The following is a 24,171-nucleotide window of genomic DNA, read 5'->3' as shown; positions in this document are numbered from 1 at the left end:
AATACGAAACGCTTCAAGTAAACCAGATAATTTTGTAGAATACAAAGCGTTATCAGCTCCTGTCCATGCTCTATTGAGCGATTGCTCTTTCTTTCCATCTGCGTCTTCCGCAGTCCCCGCTTCAGCCCGGGTGCAGCGTCGCTCTCTGGGTCTGCTCCTCTGAACGGGGCGACCCACGGGGAGCCCGTGGGAGCTCTCGGTGCTCGGGAAGCTGCTCAGCATCCTGCAAAGCCGCAGCGATCACGAGTGCCCGGGCAAGCACTCTGGCAACGTGAAATACGGCTGGTTATCTCCCCAGAACATATCTGCGCTGTCAACAGCAATACGTGGCACGCTTAGTCGGCGTCGGTCTAGGCTGATTGCTTCTTTTTTTGTGGTAGCTAGGTTCTGAATTTCTGCCACGTTTTCCCTCAGTACTACAGGAATGTTTATTCTTATATAACTGCCAAAAGAAAACAGCAATATTTCTGTGGGAGGCCAGTGATTTAGAAGCCTGAGGGATACACCTCCCACCAAATTAAAGCACAGGTTCCAATCCTCCTCTGCTGGCTTCAGTGGAGAAGCTGGTGACACCAAATACCTCCCTTTTTGACCCAGTTCCAGTCAGCTTAGTTTAATCAAGTTACTATTTTTGCAAGGATGCTCAGTGAGCTCTAATTCATGAGGTCTTAATGACGCTTACTCATTCCTGGATTGGACGTTCCCCGACCGTGGCACCTCTCAAATAGTTTCAACAGAGCAATAGCATGCTAAAATAAAACATGAATGGCTTTCATTCGATAACGGTATCGAATATAGAAAAATCTCAAAGCTACTACTTGCTTTTACTTCAAAACATATGCATAAAAAAAAAGTTGACAGTTGTTCCCATGGCCTATTCATAATTAATTGCTTTCCTTGCTTTATCATAAAGAACACTTAACATCAATCTCATGCCCAGGTTTCTCAATTTTAAGTTGATCACTGCCTGCAGTTACTGGATACTTACGCCCTATTGGTGAAGAAATGCCCATACTGCCCAGCAGTAACTCTTCTAGGAAACTACGTATGGGTTCCCAAGAGAATCCTGCTTTCCTAGGCCAGGAGTCAGTGATCAACATTAAAATGTTATTTAGGATCTTATCTGCAACAGCGGTTTCAGAAGCAAGGACTTTAAATTGGGCACCTAAGCAGCTCCTCTGAGGCACATTTTATTATCCATACGTTCTGCAAAAATACAGAGCTCAAGTTTTCCTTGAACTTCAAGGGTAACAGATAAATCACAAGCAGAAACCAAACATTGCTTTAGCTTTTTAGAGAATGAAAACAGAAGTGAAAAGTTCTGTCACTGGGGGAGGGAAGGAAGGGGAAGGGATGACTAAACCCTGGAGTTCTGGCAAATTAAGGGGAGGGGAGGACTGCCCTTAAGCAGGAAAACAATAACCTAAAAAATGAGAAGAAAATAAACAAGCAGAAAATTTCTCCTTCTTTTTTGGCTTAAAGTTCACTTCATAAGCAGAAACTATTCAATACTAATTTCTAATAAGAACTGTGTTTTTTATTTTTTTAGGGTAATATTAATATTTCAGTGGCTCTTTTTTCTAATACTAGAAACAGTTCCAGGGCATGTACTGGCATGATGAAAATGGAAAGAACTTCATTAGTTTCAGTAGTTAACTCTGGGCAGGACAGGCTTTCATTACACAACATACTCTACTATGTTTTCTTGCAGAATTTTCAGCAATAAGGCAAGCTTTCACCACACACACACATATTCAGCTAGTAGCATAACAGGAATTGGTTAGGAAACTGGACCAAGCACACTAAAAGAGACTAATTCACAAAACCTAGGCGATGCACAAAGACTAAACAGACCTTTTCCTTTGGAAAAGCTTTCCTAATTGAAAGTAAATGCTCATAAAACAGACCAATTTCTTTAACAGCTGTATTTATTATCAAATTCGCTCCATGCTTGCAGGAGAAAACTTTCAAATGGAAGGGGGTTCAGATGTCATCTCCAAGGAGACTAATTGCATAATGAGCTCATGGGTTTCAGGAAGATATCATTACTTTTCTTCCTGTTGCCATGGGCTTTGGATAATGCCCATATTGAGTTATATAAAAATCATGTTCCTCTCCCTGCCCCACCAACTCCACCTCCAAAAAATAATAATAATAAAAAAAAACCCACAACAGTGATACTTATTGCTAGCAATTCTCATATTACTTGATTAACTATGGGAATAAAGCACTCTTCCGTTAAGACTTTTTTCTGCTACTCAGCTGTTTTATCTAGTTTGGAAAAAGAGGAAGGATTTTGAAGTGATTTAAGATAAAATATTTTTTTCTGTCTGCTTGGAGCATGATTTGAATTTGCAGTTTTATGATAGTGCTTTGGCTGACCCTCTTTGATAGCCAGTCCTTCAGATTTAAGGGAGGCTTTTGAATTTTTTATGGTAGTGCATAATCTTCTGAATGATTATATTGAAATGTGAAGTTTTAATGGAAATTGAATGTTTGTTATGCGCAAAATTAAATGTATTTATTTGATTACACATAACTTTTAGAGAGCTATTTTCTTCTGAAAAGACGAAGGGAAGTATTTCAGCAAACATTTTGTCAAAATGCAGGTGTTGTCTACACACCACAGATTTTTCTGCATAACAGCCTTTCATTAAACAAAAATGGTATTTTTTATCTTGTGACAGATAGTATCCACTGTTTCCTACTAAGTTATAGTGTTATAACGATGTCAATTATCATTCCAGGTAGTCCTATCCACTGTTATCCCAAACCTCACTGCATCACATCTTGTTGCAGAACTCTGTGTTCCCTTCTGCTCTCTGATCCCCTTCGCTCTTCTTCACCTCCCCATCTTTTGAAATGCAGATGTATAAAGTTGACAGTTTGTAACCCCAGCTCATGGCAAGGTCATGAATCTACTGTATGCAGAAGGTGGTGTGCCTCTGCACAGCCCTGGTCTTGCACGGCTTTGAGAAGAAGCACGTGTTTGTCTCTGCTGTACTGCTGTTGCTGATGGAGAAAACACAGGAACAACATCTCCAAAATGCAAATGCCTTGCCAAAGTTCCAGGCAAAACATCAAAGACAAAAAACAATCTTTCTCAATGCATCAGGATATTTATGTTTTTCATATCTCACCGTATGAAGAGCTGAACCAATTTTCACCTGGCAGTCACCACTGAATTGTGATGCATGTTGAACATTTGGGGTCTAACCTGCAATAAATTCCTCTACAGCTCTAACCAAGAGAAATATCAGCTTATTGATAAGATATCTTCAGCATGGTATCTACCCAGAGCCCCAGCATCAGATAGCCCAGTAAGAAAGTAAAAATACAGCAGAAAGTCTCTAAATCAGAAGGTACGAAGGACTTTAGAATAATTCTCTCTACCATTAGCAGCTGCTGAATGGGATCTGAAACATTTCTTTTATGCTATCCACAGTAATGTTTTACATGTAGCTATAGGGCAGCAGACAGACTCCAAGACAGACAGACAATATCCAAGGCTCCAATGCCCTTAAATCCTTCAGGGGCTTAGGCTCTTCTCTACCCTTACAGCACATTCAGAGTATTACTCAAGCAAGAAAACAGAACCGCAAAAACAGCTACATTTTCCAACTACATATTTAAATCTCTTATTTATAAATCAAAATATTCTACTTCCTCCTTTTCTGCTTTGCTTGATATTTTCCTATCTTGTAACTGTTTCTTTTTCTCATTTTTCTACTTGGCAACGTAAGCCTGCTCAAAAATAAATACTCCTGCCCTTGAACCTAATATGGCCATATATTAAAGGAAAAGGAAAAAAAAAGCAAAAATAATTCAGTGGAAAATTAACATAACATCAGAAATCTGGTGTTGTCCTGAACTTCTAGACATAATAAGATTTTCGTACACATAAAACCCAATTAAGGTTCAGACTTGAGGTTAAATTAGTTTAAGCATTCTTTCAAAACCCATATAGATTCTGGGAGATACTATTAGAGCAAAGGTTATATTTTTTTTTTGCAACAAACACTCATTTGTAAATAATACATTTAAATTTATTACAAGATATATATCTAAGTTACTACTGCAGATTTTGCTTTGTAGCTGGTGTTATAAAAGAAATGTTCAAACAAAGAGGCTGGTGCCCAGAGGCTTAGCTGAGTGCTGTGTCTCTCTCTCCTATTTCATCACTATCCTGTAAAAACCGAAGTTGTTTCTGTGGTATTAAATCAGAGCTAAGAGGGATGCCGAAACCTCATATTCCAGAAAGCTGCTGCTGCCTTGACTTCTTATTAAGAAGAGCCTTGTGCCCCTATCATCCCTCCCATGAATTCATGCACATCTTGAAGGGAAGGCCCTAAGAGAAGGCCATGGGACTTCTGAAGTCTCGGCTCTTTTCTCTGTGTCAGCTTATGGACCTTTTTGACCTTGTTAATATTCTGGCCCAAATCCCTTCCCCTTCCAACATAAAAAGGTAAGATAAGCAGAACCTGAAAATACATGGGTATGTAACATCCATTTCTTCTTCAGGTGTCCTCCACATGGACTGCCAGTCACAGCATATTTGAATCATAGCTGCATGGGTACTGAAACACTCTCCAGCCAAGCTAAGAATCTGACCTAGAAGCCAGATCTAATTAACAGTGTTTTGCAGAGTTTGAATAGAGACTCTTCAACAACTGGAACATGTCAGAGATGTGCTACCTATGTGTCCATTGCTGCTGTCATCAATTTAATCCAAATTCTGGCTGAGGAAGAAATGATAGCCCTTTTCTATATCCTGACTAATCCACCTACATAATGACTGAGAAATAATACATTTTTTACAGTTGTCATAAGAGATAAAATTTAATCAGAAGAAATGCAAATCTAGGTTGCTTTTGAAACTTCTTATTCATATTGTAAATTAACTCTCAATTAACCTGAAATGTGCATTTATATTTGCCTTTACAAACATGATGTCTTAGAAAAATGAATAGCAAATAAATTAATACATTAATATGATAGAGCATTCCTTACAAGACTAATTCTAGGGCAGGTCAACTTTTTGAAAAAGAGCAGCTATCACTCTATCTGGCAAATTGCTCTAACCTTGCAGATGGAATGAGTCTTACAAAAGTTGCTGAGAAATAAAATAAAAAATAAACCACCATGTTTTCAAACAGATATATGAGCTATTTCTTGGCCAAATTAAGTTCCCATGACAGAACTTCATCTTTTACTGGTGTGTGCATATTAACAAGACCTTTCACACATTTCTAAACTATACCATGTGCGTAAGCAAATCTACTGTTTGTGGGAATATGACATTTTGAAATTGCTTAGTGATATTCTGATAGAGGACAAAAATATGTCTAGAAACTTTAGTTACTGTAAATATCCAGGAACACGCTGTGCTGGTCACATGGAATCAAGATGCTGGTCAGTAGTTACACGAGAAAATCAGCTTACATGATAGTTCCTGGAACTAATCACTTTGCACCTCTAAGATAAAGTTTTTTTCATGGACCATTTAAACTCTATAGCCCCTGTGGATTAAGAGGGCCTGTGCAGTAATTGGTATTCTTGGTTTTGAGTTACATCTAAAATAACTGTCTGAACACTGCTAGACAAATAAATGCCATTTATCTGTTATGTTGTTCATGTACAATCAATTATAAGCACTATTAGTTATATCTTAATCATATTTTGTACAAAAGACATCCCAGACCAGAAGAATCTGATAATGGCAACCTGTCTTTGGTCAGGCTTTAGCTGAAGCAAAGGTTGAACATATTTTATCAAGATTTTTCTGAGCCTCGTTATGTATATGCATCATTCCCTGCTGAATTGATGTGTCATTATGCTCATCTGCAAAACGCAGACTGTATGGTAGTCATTGGCCACTCTCTGTTTTCATGCCATTTGCTAAATCCTAGTTCTCAAAACATTTGGGAACTCTAAAGAGGGAGCAAGGAAGATGGACATTATAAGAGTATTTTTCTGATGGTGCAGCTCATGATCATTATGGTACAGAGAACACCTGAAGAGTACAAATGCTGCATGAGCTTTCCAGTTACTCCTTTTTTTTTAAATTAAGAGCATATTTTAACTCTGAAGACACACTGCTAAGAAGTGATTTTATTTTGTGCAAGAATAGTCAATCTTGGATGGGTAGAAATGAAGTTAGTACTTTTGGATCCTTTACCTGAATCCCAGAAGATTTGCAGTGGTCATTGAAAGGCTATTGTTATGGCATTGTCTATGAAAACACACGAGAATGAAAAAAAAACACATTCAAATATTAACTCTAATATTAGAGTTAAAATTTGCAGATTCGCATTCTGCTGTAAAATATGTCATGTAAAACACACAAAAAATGTTTCTTGTTAGCACCAAATAGAGCACAGTATGAAGAGGAAAAAAGTGTTATCAGTAGTTAAGACCTTGTTAACATCTAACAGATGAGAAATGGAATGGAGAGGAATTTTGTTGCTTTCGTAACATCCAGCTCTCCCTCCAAGCCAGCAATTGAACAGCAGCCAAAAAGAGGACTTACACTTCAAGAGAAGAATGAGGGAAAAGATGAAGCAAAATGCCAAAAATGATCAAGAAAACAAGGGAGACAGTATTCTCAGGAATAGATGTGGGATATGATGCAGAAGAGGTGAGCTCACTGAAGAAGAGCGGCTGACAATGCTTGAACGTATCAGACAACCTAACCAGGTCCTGAAGCCTCCTGAGAACACAGACCACCCAAAACACTTCCACTCTTCTGGTTGCATGGGACAGACAGACTCTCCTTCTGTTGTGAGTCACTACGAGCCCACCTACAAATTGTTGTGGTTGGCAGTTGTCACACAGGCTTTCATTCCACACATTCACTATTCCTACATTTCTTCAGTTTTCCAGTCTACTATGTTGTATTATGCTGCATTATAAAGTTCTATTACTCTTTAGAATTACGTTTAACTGAAAAACGGCACCATGGTGCATATTTCCCTAGAAATATATTTTACTAACAAAATCAAAATATATACCTCAGTGTATAATTTAATTCACAACGTTAAACATTCACAGTGTGAAATCTGCTTTTTAAGTAAAGCAATGTGTTTACTTGATCCCTAAGCCCAAGAAGACATCTGAAGGAACACCTTCTCAGCCTACATTTTGGAAGTCTCTTCATATCTGGTCTCCATCTATAACCTCTGTGTAGGCATATATCTGCCATGCATACACTATAAGCATCTACTATATGGAATTAATCTCACTCTGTAATTTGGATACAAATAATGCCTTACTTCTGCTTACAGCTAGCACTTTTTTTTTGCAAAACAGGAAAGCAAGGCAAGGTGGATCTTTCAGAATAAGGTCTGGAAGTATAGCACCATTACTGTCTATGTCAGGCAAAAGCTTCATTTTCTTATCCCTTTGTGGAGCAGGGTGAATTTCAAAATGTCATGGTACAACAGGCATTTTCAGGTCTTCATTAATGTTAATGGATGTGTTGTATCTAACCAAGCAGAGCTTGTGCTGTCTTTTGCTCAGTAGGGGGAAGGCAAATCCTAGTTATGTAGGATATATTTTATGCACTAAGAATTGTTATTCATGTTTATTACTCCAAGTTTTATGGTGGGACAGATACACTTCGATGTAAGAGAGTACATACCCTTAACAGAATACTCTCAATGGCTGATTTACCAATATTAAAATGTCTGGCCAGAGAAAACAAGCCTCCAGGTGGCAATGGTTATACAGGTTTCACACCTAGGAAGACACAAAACGCACTGCTATTACAGCTTGGGCTTGAACGCCGTTGGGATTTCAGGCACATAACCTCATACATGCTGAAGTGCCCCTAAAATAGCCTCGTCTCACCAGCTGAAGCCAGTTCAGGAAAATATCCTGCGGAAGTAACTGGCGGGCCTCATCTCTGTTCTCCTCTTGAAGCATGAAGGTTCTGGTGATCTTTATATGATTTACCATAGTTATTTGGTATAAGGATTGCTAATCTATTTGGAGTAATCTATCCTTACAAATTGCACTATTAATCAGCAATGTTCCCACCTCTGTGTAACATCATTTTGAAATCTGTTTTGAAATAATTTGAAAATATTGCTAGCTAGGGGGGAAAGAAAGAAAAGGAAGAAGGAATCAGTGGAGTTTGACTGTAATATCAAGAATTTATTTCAGTAGAAATCACAACATTCACCATGGGAAAACTGCTTAATGTGTTGATAGAATAATAGGCACTTGTTCTTAAAGGTGTTTTTCATGAAACACAAACTTCCTAATATCATAATTTCTAATAAGAAGAGGAGAAATACCTAGAAAAGTAGCAAGTTGGTAAAATAAAATATATAGTATATAAAAATCTTAAAGTTATCTTGCTAGATCCCTCCTAAATAAACTGTTGTCATTTTAAGTGTGACTGAGTTTATGTGTATTTGAAAATTTCCTTTATAGGAGGATCTTTGATATTACAGAATCACAGAATAGCTCAGGTTAGAGGGGATCTCCCCAACCCCCCTGCTCCAGCAGGGACACCCAGAGCACGTGGCACAGGGTGGCATCCAGGCGGGTTTGGAAGATCTCCAGAGAAGGAGACTCCACAGCCTCTCTGGGCAGCCTGTTCCAGGGCTCCATCACCCTCACAGTAAAGAAGCTCTTCCTCATATGGAGATTAAACTTCCCGTATTTCAATTTGTACCCATTACTCCTTGTTCTGTTGCTGACCACCACCGAGAAGAATTTAGTCCCATCTTCTTTACATTCTCCCCTCAGGTATTTCTACATGTATATCTTTAATGATGGAGAAAGTCATACCCCATACTAGGAACTGTAATTATTAGCTTAAAAAATATACTAGCAGGCTCTTCAGGGTAACAAAAGTTACATTTTGAGTTATTGTTTTTTGAAAAATAAGTGGAAAGGGAAAATAAATACTTCTAATAATTAAAATATGCTTGAAATGTACTTTGCCAGATACTATAAAACTGCAAAAAGAAGACTGATCTACCTAGCTATGTAGGATCTGTCAATTACTAATTTAAAGAAAAAAAGTTAATTAAAAAATCTCTCACAGGTAAATAAGCAAATTGCAAGATAGCAAAGAGTGTACATACACACAGCAGATGATCTGCGCTGCGTCATCTCAACTTGATACATATATGGTTCATGTTCACACTTGATTCAGCTTTTCTCTCTTTTAACTGTTTCTATTTAACTGTCTACGTGGTTCTTTTTGGACATTTTTGCTCACTCTTGTAAACTCATACACCGTTACAGGGTAAGCATATCTGTTCCCACTGCAAACTTCCCCACAGATCTGCCAGTACTCTTCAAAGCATTTTTAGAAGCATCAGCTCTGCAGACATAAGAATAATTTTGCCTTTGAGTATACAGTCTTTAACAAGCAACATCGACAGTTTGTGACAAAGCAGAAACTAGAACGGCAGCCATGAAACACATTTCATACATCCATTCTCATCAATGGTCATCAAACAGTGGTTCTAAATATCTCAGTATTATGAAGTTTTGTCAGCTTTGAAGAATACAAAAAGAAAACCCAGACTCCGCATGATGTTCCCAGTTCTTCAACCCATCCGTCTGCAAATAAGTTTGAACATATATGTACGACCTGAAGGTAGTTCAGGCTTCTCCACTACTCAGAAAACCAATATCCTAACCAGTGTTAGCAGAGTAGCACCATGTATCACCAGATTACCTAACTGTAATACTGAGATTTTAAAAGGATGCAATATCAAATTATAGGGGAATTATTTGGCATTAATGCTATTGCAGTATCACAGTAACTGCAAAATGACTCTTGTGCTTGGCTCTGTACCGCACACCCTGGTGCTCAGTGAAATTCCTTCTGGAAGCTGGGGAGCTCCCCAGCTGCCCCACAGTGGGGACGTGACATGGCAGGGGGATGCCATGCCCCACGGCTTTCCCTCTGCCTCTCAAACGCTGCAGCGGAACGGAGCTGTGAGCTGGGATGAACGGCGGTCCCAACACCCAGGAGGACAGCGCACAACATACAGGTGTGGAGCCATATCCCAGAAAGGCAGCCTACAAGGAGAGCAGCATCCCAGCTCCTGACATCGCTAACTGCAGTCTTTACCATATGGTAAAGTTGTCCCATGGCCCCAGTCTACTCATATCAGACTGGCTAGAAAGCAGGAGATTGAGACAGAGCAAAATCCCTCCTGTGACAGTTCCTGAATTCTTGGTTGCTTTCTCTCCAAAGATCTAACTCCACTGTGACACCTTAAGGGTATGATTCATTTTTGTTACTCTCTTTATCCAGACATCATCCCGTTACGTAGTTCATTACTAACCTGCATATGTTCAAGCTTATCTGTTAAGCTATGCTCCATGAGCCATTCCCCAAATTTACACATCATGCTGCAAGTCCTTAGCTTTATAAAGTGAATGGAAGCTGGAATAACACTGTAACACTGAGCAACATTTTTTTTTTTTTTTACTTTTGCAAGTAGAGCAATGTCAATGGCTAAGCAAAGGTACACACAAAAGTTGATCTAAAGATATTTTTTCCTGATATCATGTCAGTAACTACTACAACTTTTCCTCCTATTAGTTGAAATCTTTTTCTTCTTATCTTTATGTCTATTTCCCCTTTTTCTCCTATTTCTCTAGTGTTCAGCGCACCGCTGTTCTTCCTTTGGCTCCCAGAGTGACAGCGAGGACACAACCATCTTGGCTGTGCTCTTGGACAAGAGCGCTTTCCCCCTGCTGAAGAGACAGCAATGAGGAAAGGCTCCCATCTGTGCCGCAGCACCGTTACCATGAGATTAAATGCACCCTTAAAAGTCTGAGGGGAATTATCCCCAGAAGAAAAAATAATTGCCACACTGCACATCTAATAGTATTTATGCGCAGTTCCCAGCTTCTTGGTTATGTCTACCTAGCACAGCTTTACACTCCCTGAAAGAATGGAAGTTTATTTTTTTTTCTTGCCTGTCCAGTCTCTAGGAAACCATGCCTCTCAAACTTCTTCCCATTTTCAAAACTTCCCTGTTTTCTACTAGTGCAAAGAAACCTAAAATAAAAGCTTGTAAAGTGGATACATCAAAATTACTATTAACTAAAATAAAAGTAAATGACAGAACATGCAGTGTACTTATAATTTCAGATATATTTTTGGAATCTTCAGGGAAAAGTGTCACAACAGGATCTAAATATGCCAGTTTTCTCTCTGAGGCAGACTACCTATTGCTAACTGGAGACTTTTACTCTGAAGATTTTGAATTTTTGCAGTAACTATGTCTGCTGATTATGAAACATTTAAACTATACAGTGCATATCCTGCCTGGATAGTTTCACATGTTCTGCTGACAAAATACCTGAAGAATATTCTCCACCCACCCTGGAAGGTTACTTCTAGGGATGTGGAACATAATCCATATAGGTAAAGGCAACCAAGTAAAAAATGAGAGAGATTAAGGTAGGATTATTAAGAATTATCTTCATTTTTCACCAAATTAGGAAGGAAAACACCAATGTTACCCTGGCCAAAATACTCATTGATATTCAATAAGTAACAACATGCCATCTATTACTGCACTCATCCAAAAAAAAATCCATTTTGAATAAATAAGCCATGTTTCCAGGCTCTTGAGATCAGAGGTAGCAGGTTGTTACCTTCCCTTTATTAATGTCTGGGGTTATACATACTTGTGAGTGCATGTAAGGAAACAAGGACCTCCACGGGGTAGAGAAAGAACAGACTCTGCTCTGTATGCTAAACACTTTCCAAAGAACATATCCAGTAAAATATACTTGAGGAAGCCTCATAATGATCTAGTGTTAATACCATCCATTCAAAGGTTTATGGCTTGCATTGTGTTGACTGATGTTGTTCCAGTAACTGAAAAACTCAGAACTTAGTTGGAAAATCCACTTAAAATAAAAAAGAGAAAAAAAAGTCTTCGGTTTGAAGACTTCCAGTAAAGTATTGAGCTTCTTATTGTCAGGGTTATAAAACTGTGCAGCAACTAGTTTTATCTGAATAGAAATCAAAGCAAAAGAAAAAAAAAAGGAATATTATGTTCAGTTTTACTGAGTAGAAGAAATCCTAAGTCGAGAAAAGGAAATGTGCTCCATCTGGAAGAGAAGTTTCTAAACACAGAGTGTTAGGTTATATGGTTCATGATTAAGATCTGGCAAAAGACTTCTCCTCTCTGGCAGAACAGCCAGTATCTTGACTCTTCGATGATATTCATGATACTGCTGCAGAACAGAGAAGAATGTGAGCTTTCAGGGATATGAAATTCTGGATTCCCTGGGAAGAGGTCAATCTCTTGTTTGTATTAAATACATTTGACAGATGAGGAGGAAGACTAGAGAAGAAGATGTTGCCTATTTATCCCTGATATTATCAGTTGAGGAAAGCATTTTGGCCTAACTCCCTACACTGAGCTGACATCTCTGGGCTAGAAAACCTCAATTACAGGTTTATTTCTTTAGTTGAAAGGACACGATAATCTGAGTCTGCCCCATGACATATCTGAATGTATAATCAATCAATATCTATTAATCAAACTAGAGTAGGAAAGGACTGCTTGAGACTTAGAATCATAAAAATTATAAATTTAGGACTAAGTCTTTCACTTGTGTTCCGTAGGCAGCTGTCCCTTATTAGTGACATTACACCAGATGGTCTTGACAGATCTTCTGGGTATCACAGGACATTTTAGAATGATGACACCTAAGGAAACATTTTCCCAGGCTCTACACCAGCTTTTCCTCTATCTGAAAGCGTACAAAAGGCAGCGGTAAAATGAGGAATGTGTAATATCATTCTGTTACGTATGAAAGAAAACTTCAATAATTGCTTATCCTTAAATTTTCACCTGAGAGGAAACATTTGAAATATATATATACAGCACAGCTCAGCACACGGTAGTTAGGTGACAAGCAGCACCATAGGCACAGAGGAGGGGTGTTCCCTGTCTAACATACGTAGCTTCTTGGCACAATAAATTAAAGCAAGCAGAGTGCAATAATGCAGCAATAGCCATTTTGCTAAGTTGGTCGCGACTGTCTCATCCTAGAAAGCAGGGCTTTGCAAAGCCATCTGCGTCAGGGGGAACTGCAGTTCCCTCCAAGATTACGCTACAGATTTAACTACTTCCTTGATTGATCAAGAAACAGAAGGACTGAACTTTGGAAAATGTGTATTTCTTTCTATATAGTTATTTTATCTTTTATAGATGATTTTTTGTGCCTGTCTTCTTTTCAAGAAGAAAGAGGATTGAGGAAAGCTTGCAACGTGACACAGTGCGCACCCAGATGATCAGAACATGTCCAGAGTAATACACACCACTTTCAAAGAGAAGTGGGTCAGAACGAGAAATAAATCTTTCCTTATCTTATCTTAGTTATTTACTCACTTGGTCCTGTACTCTCACCCCTCTCCACCCTTTCTTTTTAATTTTTTATGAGTCTTTAAGGTTTTGCTTGGCGGTGCTTTTTAATTGCTTGAGAATGAATAGTTTGATGTGGCTCTACCACACTTGCAGTATATGTATTTTTTCCTTCTCTGGAGATCTTCCAAACCCGCCTGGATGCCACCCTGTGCCATGTGCTCTGGGTGTCCCTGCTGGAGCAGAGGGGTTGGATTAGATGATCTCCAGACGTCCCTTCTAATCTCAACCATTCTGTGATTCTGTGATTTTGCTAAATGGGTCAGTTTTCAGGTTTTTTTTTCTAGTTTTGAGATTATTCTCAATTTGCAAATCAAAAGTATTAAAAGTGAGACAGCCTCAATATGTTTTAAATTCTCAGACATCCTCAGACTTGATGTAAGTTCCTCATGATGGTAATATTTTCAGTTAAATGAATTTCTCGCCTTTCTTAATCAGTCTCCATGTATACAATAGAATATGAATATCAAGTGGATAAAAAAGATGCATGAGACACAGTTTATTCACCTCAGAGACATTTGGAGAAATTTTCCTTTACTACTTAACTATTTCATTAGGTTTTTCAGAGGCTACAATATATTCAGAGTTTTGCATTTACAAAAAAGAATAAGCAGGCTAGAATATGCTCATATCACGAAGTATCACGAATGAAGAGCCTCCTTCTAAAAATTATTTGAAGAAAAGATAAACCACAACAAAAGAAACAGTGCCAAAGCCTGAAGCTTTGAGCAAGCAGGTGGCATGCAGGAATTTTCAGAATAAGAATCAGAGGAAGTAGTTCTATAAATTATAAAAGATTTCTGGATAGATTGGACAGCATAACTATTAAGTCAGGTAGGATGAAAATATTTTAGGAAGATTTCACAGGAAGATTAGTCTCTGTAGATCTCCTAAGAATACACGGAGTGTTTTCTTTGGTCAGTATATGGAAGTTTTTCTCTCCTTGAGAAGAAATGTTGGAGGATTCTCATTTACCGCACACCAGCTGCATGCAGGAGACACCTTCTCTGAATACAGAAATGACAGGCCTTGGGCAGCTGCTTTAACAGAGAAGTGAACAGAATGAAGGTAAAATGAGCTAAAATAGCTAGAAAAGTAGATTCTAGCATTTGGATGCAGAAATACACACACTGCAGCTGTGATATTACAGAGGCAATTAAATGGGTGTTTCATAATCTTCCCTTGACTCACAAGTGAAAGGGAATGTACCATTTTAAAATTCTGCAGAGATGCCTTCATACTCGAGATATGTGAATAAGTGCTGTATAATAACGTGGTATCTCCACACTAGTGGATACATGACTAAGTGTGCTATTTTAATCCCCTTTGCAGTGATGACTACGTTACTGCAAGACACTTCTCAGAATCTTTAATCTAAGAGTAGTCATTCACCTCCATTTCTTCCTTGTCACAATTCACCCAGATGCTGTCTCATGTGACCTTTCCACTTTTGCTGCACTGTGCTGTTTGCCAAAAGATTAGTTTTAATCTGGGTGCTTCTTCATAACCAACATAATTTATCTTTGTCTGCATCTGCACTGACAAAGAGAGTGGTTATGTTGATTCCAGTGATGAGCTATTTATGGGAGTATGGTGAAAGGGGCTGCTCAGGAAATATTGTCATTTAATTCTGCATCTTAAGTCTCTTCTACCTTTAACTGTTTTTAAAAAGACGAAAAAGATGTCAGACATTTTGATGGAAGTCTATTTGATACAGCTGTTCTATTGGTTGAGGGACTCTCAGTGGAATATTCTCTCTGTTAATTAATTTCCTGAAGAAATAATCTTTGTATTTTTTTGAGCTACCATTTTTGCATATTGATAAAATAACAATGATCTTTGGCTACTGTCTGAGGATCTAAAGCTCACAGCTGAAAACCAGCTGCAAAGCCTATGTTAATTTGGTGCCATTTAGTTTGTCTACATCCTCACTACTTCATTTTAATTTGATATAATAAAATAAAGATGATCATAAGCGAGTCATCTCAGAGGGTAAGCCAGCAACATCCTTGTATAAGAATTATGTTAAAGGGGCTTACCCAAAATTCAAATGGAGGGCTGTGTGTTATCTTCTGTTCTTTATAGAAAGTGTAGAAGAGCTGATGGACCATTAACTCCTATATATCTGAGAGCTCCCACTCTGCTATGTTCCAACAGATGGCAGGGCTTCCAGGAATTTCTAGTTTTTCCTGCTGGGATGCTATGTAAGGTATGGTTGTCCCTCTGCGTGAGAAAAAGGCAGAAGAACAAGCCATCATAAAACATAAGGGCTTATTTGCATTAAATGAATTTACATAGTAAGAGAAGGACAAGGCCATCAGTGCTCTTTTCTGTTGCCAATTAGTGTTGCTAATGGTTTAAGGACATCGCTGTAACGGGGAAACTATAAAAGTTCACCTTATTCTAAAGATCTCAGAGCAATACCTGTTTTAAGTTTTGGAACAGCTCTAGAAAAATACCATGCATTTAATTATGCCTATTGTGTATTCAAGACAATAATTTACTTACTGGGAACAACTTAATAGTTTTGTGTAAGGTTGCCAGAAAGAGCATCTGGTAAGTACTGGAAATAAAAAACAGACAATTAAAATATACATCAAGAACGGGGAGAGTCTTTGACAGAAAGAAACTCTGGTCATATTCTGCCCTTAGCTACAACCATGGAGTTCCAGAATCACTCTTCAGAAAGTTAATAATTACTCTGAACTGAAAAAAATATAGCTGAATGCAGTATTGGAAAAAACTTTGCTGATTTCTACCTGAGAGTATAGAATAGAATGAAAACAAAGGTTAAAATATACCAGTTTGAATAAACCTGACTGATACGGTTCAAGACACTGCTTTATTTATTAACTGTCCTGCTGATAACGGTAGTTCTTCCTTCTACTCAAAAAAAAAAAAAAAAAAAAAAAAAGAGCAATTAAGGTGCACGGAGGACTGTTCCTTATGTAGAACATTTACAGAATATTGCATTGGATCGAATGAACTCTGCTGAACACTTAAAGCTTGCTGTAAAGTATAGATCATTTTTCTCTGGCTAGACCATGATACACACTTGTCTTTAGTTATGACAGAGAAGGAAGAGTCATGGTGGAGATCACAGAGCATATGCAAAGCTTAAATGCTTCTAATCTACAAGCCTACCAAGAATTTAATCATATTCTGAGTTTTAGCACGTGGATAGTTTCACTGAAGTCTTTTTTTATAAATGTAATTACTTATGATTAAAGCACATGATCTTAAATGCAATTCTGGATGTGACTCTAATGAATCAGGGATAATAGCCTATACTAATGAATATATTCTCATACATAACTACCTTTTTTTTTTTTTTAATGATACCAGCTACTACACAATTGTGGAGTATGTAACCAATATCTTTGTTTGCTTGTTTGTTTTCCTTTCTTCCACAAATTTTGAGAGGTAAAGGACAGGTCAACAAAAATCTAATAAAACATTTTGTTCAATTAGGTAGTATGTGAATTGGGTGAACAGGCCAGCTTAAGTGACCAGCTTAATTCAGGATGATGTATCAGCAAAACAGAACAGCTGCCTTGGTATTAGTGGCTCAGAGCTTTAATTATTAATCACTATACGCAATGCATCATATGTCAAAATATATTTTTGAATTAGTTGTAGAACTTACAGGACAACAAACATATATACATCTTAAGTCTATCCTAGAATCAAGTCTCAGTCCAAGAGCTAGTTCCTTTCATTAGTTCTTTGCATGGGGATCAGAGTTATCAAACTGCTAATGCAACAAAAGTCAATTTAGTTGCATGCAGACGTACTGGGCTAGTATACAATGTTGATTATACAAACTCAGACAGTAAGGGAAACCGAATGCTTTACTTACCCGCAATACAAACCTAAAAATGGCAAATAGTCTTTTCCAGATCCTTCCACTACCAATTTTCAAGATCTAAACACTTCAATCATACAGTCATTCCAAATAAAGTCCTGCTCTCCCTAGAAAATCAGAGAAATTTCTGGTTAAGTGCACCAAAGCACTTTTTAAATGGCTGGCGGGTGAGAGATACATCTCACTGAAAAGTATTTTCAGAAATATATATTTGGAAAAATGCTGACTCTATTTTCACTGTTTTTAGATTCATTTTGAGTAAATTTTTTGTGCCTATTCAGAGAAAGGAATCAAATAGTAGAATATTTCACATAAATGGACCTTTAAAAATAATGCTAGAGAATATCCCCATAGCGAACTCTGAACTTGTATGTGTGAATAGTGATTACAAAACCTTTCAAGTTTGTTTCAACTGTTCTTTGAACAGAGAAACACTATATGACTCACAGATCCAATCAAAGCTCTTTACAACAGCCTAGATGTTGAATTTCAAGTATTTGCAATTGTGAACAATACACTAAATCTTACTTGGAGAAATGATCTCATGAATGTGTTTGAGAAAATTATAAGATGTTCATGACAAATTCTCATGCAGAAATGTAGTTAAAACTAATTAAACCCATTATTCACTATGAATTATTTGAGAATCTCTAGTCATCACCAACTGATGCTGGTGATGTTTGGAAACCAGGGCTAAGTATATTTTAAACAGGCATAGTATCATTCATATTAGCCAATGTTCACACCCTCCCTCAAAATTATATTATTTACATATATGTCTAGATAATACAGAACACAGCAGTCATTTTTACATAGTTTTCCATTTTTATTATCTTTTTGAAAGAACTCAGCATTGTTACAACAATGGGAAGCACGAAGCATGAATTACAGTACAAACAGAAGACAACTGTGTGCCAAAGAGTTTATTGCAAGAACATTTTTACTTCATTTTTTGTCAATTGCTTGTAAGAAATAAAATGACAAAGTGATTATTTGCAAATAGTCAATATTCATTATTATCCTGTTAAGCAGTAGGGTCACAGGCCCCTATCCCAACAAATTGAGAAGAGGCAAAAGAAAACTTAAATTCTTTTAATTTGACCATGTGCAGAAAAATTACATGCAAGTTTTAAACTCTTAATGTAGCATGAAGCTTTAAATTGTAATCTAAGTCTAAGCAGATGTGCTCCATCAACCCTGCATTACAGCTCTGGACTTACAATGAGGGAAGTGCTTTGGACATGGACCACCTACCCTTCACAAAAACTGATGGTCTTTTGGTGCTAGGCAGTAACTAGATGCAGAAAGAAACCTGAGTGGGAAAAGCAACTTTTAAAGTGGAGACCTGCTAATATTTCTATAGCTAATCATGTCAATAACAAATAGCTGATGTGCTGCTGCTTTGAGGTGTTAGAATGCCTAAGGTTGGAAGGGACCTCTAGAGGTCATCTAGTCCAACCCCCAAGATTGTGAAATTTTTTTTAAAAAAAAGCTATGTAAGATGTCCTCCAGAGGAAGAGACCTCAGTCTGCAGTATGGGCATGATGACCCAAGTATGGACTTTTGAGTATTTTCTTCCTCTGTCCAAGAATATACGAGAAGACAGCTCTCTCTCTCCAGTCTATGGAATACAATAATACACAGTTGCAAGGTGGACCAGCTGGATTAGAAGAAATCAAAACCAATCTGAGTAATCTTTACTGCTGTGTCTGCAATTTTTAAATTCACATTCATCATTCAAGTCAATGACAGTGAGGATGCCGAGAGACGTTTTAATGCAGGAAAAAGAAGACATTGTAGTAGGTGTCTTATACAGGCAGAACATTTTTGTAGTAAAATGTAGAAATAGAGAGGGCAGTGCAATGCATGTCAAACAGACACTTATTAATGGATTAAACTTTATTATTCAAAGGAGATCCTACAAAATTTTAAAAGTGCTGACTTTTATAATTCAGGGCTGCCCTGTAACTGAGTCTAACAATTCACCACTTGACATACATGGTAATATGAAAATTTGCAAATAGGATATTTTTCTCATTTACTGAGACTTCGTCAAAGAAGACAGAAGGATAATGAGAAGGGCAAACAGTCTATGGAAATGAAAAAATGCTTTCAAAGAAGAACTAATCTTAGACTACTAACAGCAAAGCCGTGTTTCCCTCTTCAAGTTTTGCTACAGTGCTGACACTATAACTCAGAGGAAAACAGTGAGTTTCTGCTTGTTTTCCCTCCACTCACAGGTGAATGAAGTTACTAAGAACTGAAAGTTGAGAATATCCTGAAAGACATAGTGAAGAAAGGCTAGCTGCAGTACGCGGGATACACGGCAAAGAGCAAGGTGTATGCCAGTTCAGCCTGGCACAGGGGCAGGAAAGCACAGTGAAGACACAGAAATCTAAATATACTAAGAGAATGTGAATGTTTTAAAATAGAGATACTTGTGTCTGTACGATAGCAGGGAAGATAGAAGAGGTCTGTTGTTTCCACTTTGTTTTTTAGGGAGAACAGTCAGCAAGGAAGGGATGCAGGAGCTTGGAGGACGCTGCCTTCCAAAGGAGCAGACTCATCCCAGGAGGTCTCCCAGCTTTTGAGCGCAAAAAGCAGAAATGGGCTACTCTTGGGGTATTCGACCTTTCAGAGGGAAGGATTATGCATGTCACTTTTGAATGTCGTTTGGTTAATAGCCCCTTTAGTTTTAAAGAAAATATTATTTAACTTCTGTTTCTTATTCTACCACTTTTACAGGAGACATGCAATCTGCTCCTCTGATAAATCAGAATTGATATATAATGCACTTGACTGGGGACACTGACAATACAAGAAAAGTGAGAACTTGGTTAATTTCTTCATTCATGTCACAGCTGATCATAGGAGATGATTTTCTCTTTCTGCCTTGCTTTTTTCTCCTGCAATATTTCTTTTTGTTCTTATGGGTCCTCTTTGTTTCTCAGTACTGTTTTGAGATGCTGAGTATGCAACTTCAATAGACAGAGGGGTTTATATGCTATTCTTGCTTACACTCTTCCCCTTCCTTATCCTCCTGGGCTCTAGCAATCCAAGCTATCTTCTTGACTCCTTACATAAAGGGAGGATGGCATCCCCCCTCAGTCTTCTGCCCTTCCAGGAGTTCAGTCACTACGCAGCTGACCTCTCTTCTGGGCTCTTTCTGTTGTTGTGTGATCACATGTGACATCTTCTCATTTATGACTGCAACATCTTGAAAAGAAATGAAAGGTGTGAGGGGGTTAGCAGCGATACTCAGTGTACTGCATTTTTAATCCAACTTTAAATATGTAATACATGCAGGATAAATTGGCAGTGCAGCAACACTGATTCAGATCCTCTGAGGACCTAAACCTTAATATTGATAAATCACCTGTATGGGAATGCTCACTGTTGGAGGATCCTGTGCTAAATCAGAGTACAGCAGCAGATACTGCAAACCTACATACTCAGTCCTAACTCAGGAGGTCCTTTTTGCACTAGTTAATATCAATTATAGAATATTTGGCTTTGTCTTGTAAATCTTGGTTTTTAGTATTTGCACATTCAGTAAACAAAAGTCAAAATAGTACATGATCACAATGAAAAAATCATGACAACATGAAGCAGCCAATTGAGTAATTACAGACTGATATAACTGAACAGACAGCTATTCCGGTGCCATCATTGGAATATCTTGGTTAATTCATTAATAGCACTTATTAGATAGGTGACATAACTAAAAAGGCTATTGCTCTAAAATAAGTTTTTTTTCTGTACTGCATTCAGTGTTTTCTGATTCTTTTTTGAGCACTCACATTTTGCAAGGCATTTATCTTTCAGTAATAGTAACAAGGCTATTCAGTTTTCACTCTGGGGGGGCAACGTACTTGTGTCAGAGGAGCACATTAAAAAACACAGCAGCTTCTTAAAGTGAAACATAAAACTAAGAAATGCAAAGGACATGGCATTGGGCGTCCTGACTTTGATGGGCAATTGGTCAAGGCATTAATGGACAAATATTTATGCCCTTGATTTTTGTCTACTGAAGTTGGAAATATGATGCCTGTCCGCACAAAAACACAAACCCGTAAGAGCCATAAAGCAAAATACCTTGTCTGGTGGCTTCTTTTTCTCAACACCATCCTTTTCACTTCTTAAAGTAAGTTCTCATGCAGGTCCAGACTGGTGCTTTCCCTTCCAGAAAAGGTATGTTATTATTCTTGATCACTTTTTGAATGCTTTCTGTAATACCTGCCCTCCCCTTCCTTATTATATCAGTAGATTGTCCTTGGATTCTGTTCACCAGCATGGTGGACCCTGCAAATGCAAGAAACTTCACAATCTATTCCAAATCGTTTAAGAAGGTGCAGATGTACCACTCTATCATAGAGATTCATTTGTTAATGAGATACAGGACTTAGTATTTCGGTCTCATGACTCCTTGTTGCTATGACCAACTTCTGAATGATATCTGCTGAATGCTTGAAAAGAAAAGTTTCAAGTGTTTCAAAGTGTTCCTCTGAGATGCAAATGAATCTTCTGGTTGATGGCAACAACAAAACCAGCCTATACATTCAGAACAGCCGCTGACATGTAAATAGGTCTTTCACTTAAAAAGGAAAATGAGCCCACCTAGGAATACTGATCACACAAGTTACCAAAGCCAAATAAGCAATTTAGAATGATTGCAATGAGCTTCAGGGGGTAAGCATCTGCATCCTTCTGGCTCAGGAAGAACCTGTTGCTGTAAAGCTTTCAGACTGATTAAGAGTCATATCTTTACAGAACTACTACTGCGGTGCAGTAGAGAGAGCTGGGACAGGGTATATAAGAGGTATATACAAAAGCTAAAGCCTTGGACCACAACTTTAGATTTTTCTGGTGTTTCTCTCTAAGCTCTTCTGGGAAAATAATCCTTTCTATGTAGCAAGGAAGGAAAGAAATACAGTTCTCATAAAAACACATAGAGATTGCCGAAAATCTAATTCACCCATGGCACCCAAGAGAAAAAGATCGCAGATCTGGAATTGATAGGTTGTTGAACATAAATTCAAATATTTTAATATTTCTTTCTATAGAAGTGATTTGTGAGTAAGGGCATTTTATTTTATACATACAAAACCAGATTACTTGGCTAGCATGCTTAGAACTTATCTTCTTTATCTTATTAAAAAAAAAAGAAAAAAGACAAAAAAAAATGGAATGAGAAAGAATGAGGCAGCCCACACACCAAATCCTGCCACCAGCGTAACAGAGAGCAGCACTTTCGCTCTAAAGCAGAACAAGAGGAGCAGGACAAACCACCCACTGAAGGCGACTAAAGGGCAGCTCCACTTGGGATCCATCAGCAATGCCCATTAGCAGCCTCCAGGCTGATGGGAAGCGCAGCTCGCTCCAGGGAACGTACCTTTGCTTAAGGCTAACCTCTGTCCAGCAGAGCCAGGGAGGCAGCTTCAGCACCACGCTGGTGGTCATCCACATCATCTACCTGATAGCCTTCTCCCTGGGACAGCTGATGAGCTCTCTGTAAGGCAGAGCCCATAGGGCAGCCTGCCCTGCCCCATAAGGAACCATTCTCACTAGGTAGTTCGTACACAATCACCTATTTCTGAGGCGTAAGAAGAGGCTTTTGCTGAAGAGATAGATACAAGTCAGGTCATGTTGCTTCATTTCAGAGCCCAGGAACAGTCCCAGGAACAATGTTCAACTAGGAATTTAGCTCAGCTGCTGTATTTATACCCTTCTCAACACTTTCCCTTCATCTCTAACCGTATTATTTCCTGCTGGGAACTTATCCTATTTAAGTCCATCGGCTGAGAAATGTGGCCTTGACGGATTTCCAGTACCTATATGCCACTTCATAACTGACAGGGGCTAACTGCTTTCCTTAAATTCTTAAAAAGCTCATATGTTCTGCTAGTGTGTCAGTGTACTTAAGGCAACTAAGATCAGAAAGGAAGAAAATTTAATCTTCAGTGTTGTGACTACTACCTGAGAGCAAGAAATCTTTGCCAGAGGATTTCCACAAACCTGTTATGTACTGTTACCAAGAAAGCTGCAGAAATACTGAAGCCTATTAATTTTTTTAACTATGTATCAATTTCCAAACTCAGAAATCTCCCTCCAATTATAGTATACTCCATCTTTTACTGAAAAACAGTATTTTGCTTATGAAGTAAGATTGAATGTTCTCAAATCTTTTTGTAAGAAACTTCCTATCCTCCAAATTAAACCCCAAATCAAAAGCTCTGGAAAACTTAACCTCAAAAAGGATACAGATTTGGAGTTTTTGGTGGTTGGCTTCTTCCATTACTAAAGAAGCTGGGTATCATTATTGACTTTGAAAGGTATGGGATTAAACTCCCCTAATTTTAGTTGTGTAAAATATAGGCTTTTAAGGCAAAAGCGTAATCATTTTAGCATGGGATAAATTTGAGCTATTTCCCTCCAACAATCTGGTAGAGCACTTATGAAGTAGCAAAGTGAACAAACTAACACACTTAGATCTATGTGTAAAATCAGGAAATCATCTCTCTACATTTTCCTAAACTTGAGTGTTACGATAATCAATAAATATCTTGCCTTATTAGAACAAAACCAGAATTTCATCCTACAGGTCATTTTCTCTATTGCGAAGCTGAAGAGGAGCTAAACAGTAAGGATGAGATATTGTTGTAATAGTCCACTTTCTACCAGCAAGCATAGTCCAGCAACTTAATATCTAGGAACCTATGACTGAGTTTGAAATTTATTTACAGAATTATAGGTAAAACAAACAAGAATCTAATTATCATCTTTTGTATACACCTAAGTGGTGGTTAAAAAAGCTAGACTCTCTTACAAGTAAAAGATAAGAAAAATATTACAAAATGATTCCTGAGTAAAAATGCTTAAAATGTT

The 24,171-nt window shown here is 37.9% G+C and overlaps 1 protein-coding gene across 9 annotated transcripts in view; it reads right to left on the bottom strand.

Annotated features, from left to right (window-relative positions):
* Positions 1–24,171, bottom strand: part of ANKS1B (ankyrin repeat and sterile alpha motif domain containing 1B) — a 404,144-nt gene that overhangs the window by 107,491 nt on the left and 272,482 nt on the right. The gene's annotated exons all lie outside the window — the stretch shown is intronic.

Source organism: Tinamus guttatus, unplaced genomic scaffold, assembly GCF_059628265.1.
Source record: "Tinamus guttatus ecotype Peru unplaced genomic scaffold, ASM5962826v1 Tinamus_guttatus_pri_ptg000472l, whole genome shotgun sequence".
Taxonomy (NCBI): Eukaryota; Metazoa; Chordata; class Aves; order Tinamiformes; family Tinamidae; genus Tinamus; species Tinamus guttatus.
Note: the sequence above shows the minus strand (reverse complement) of the source record. Positions and strands in the feature narration are given on the sequence as shown.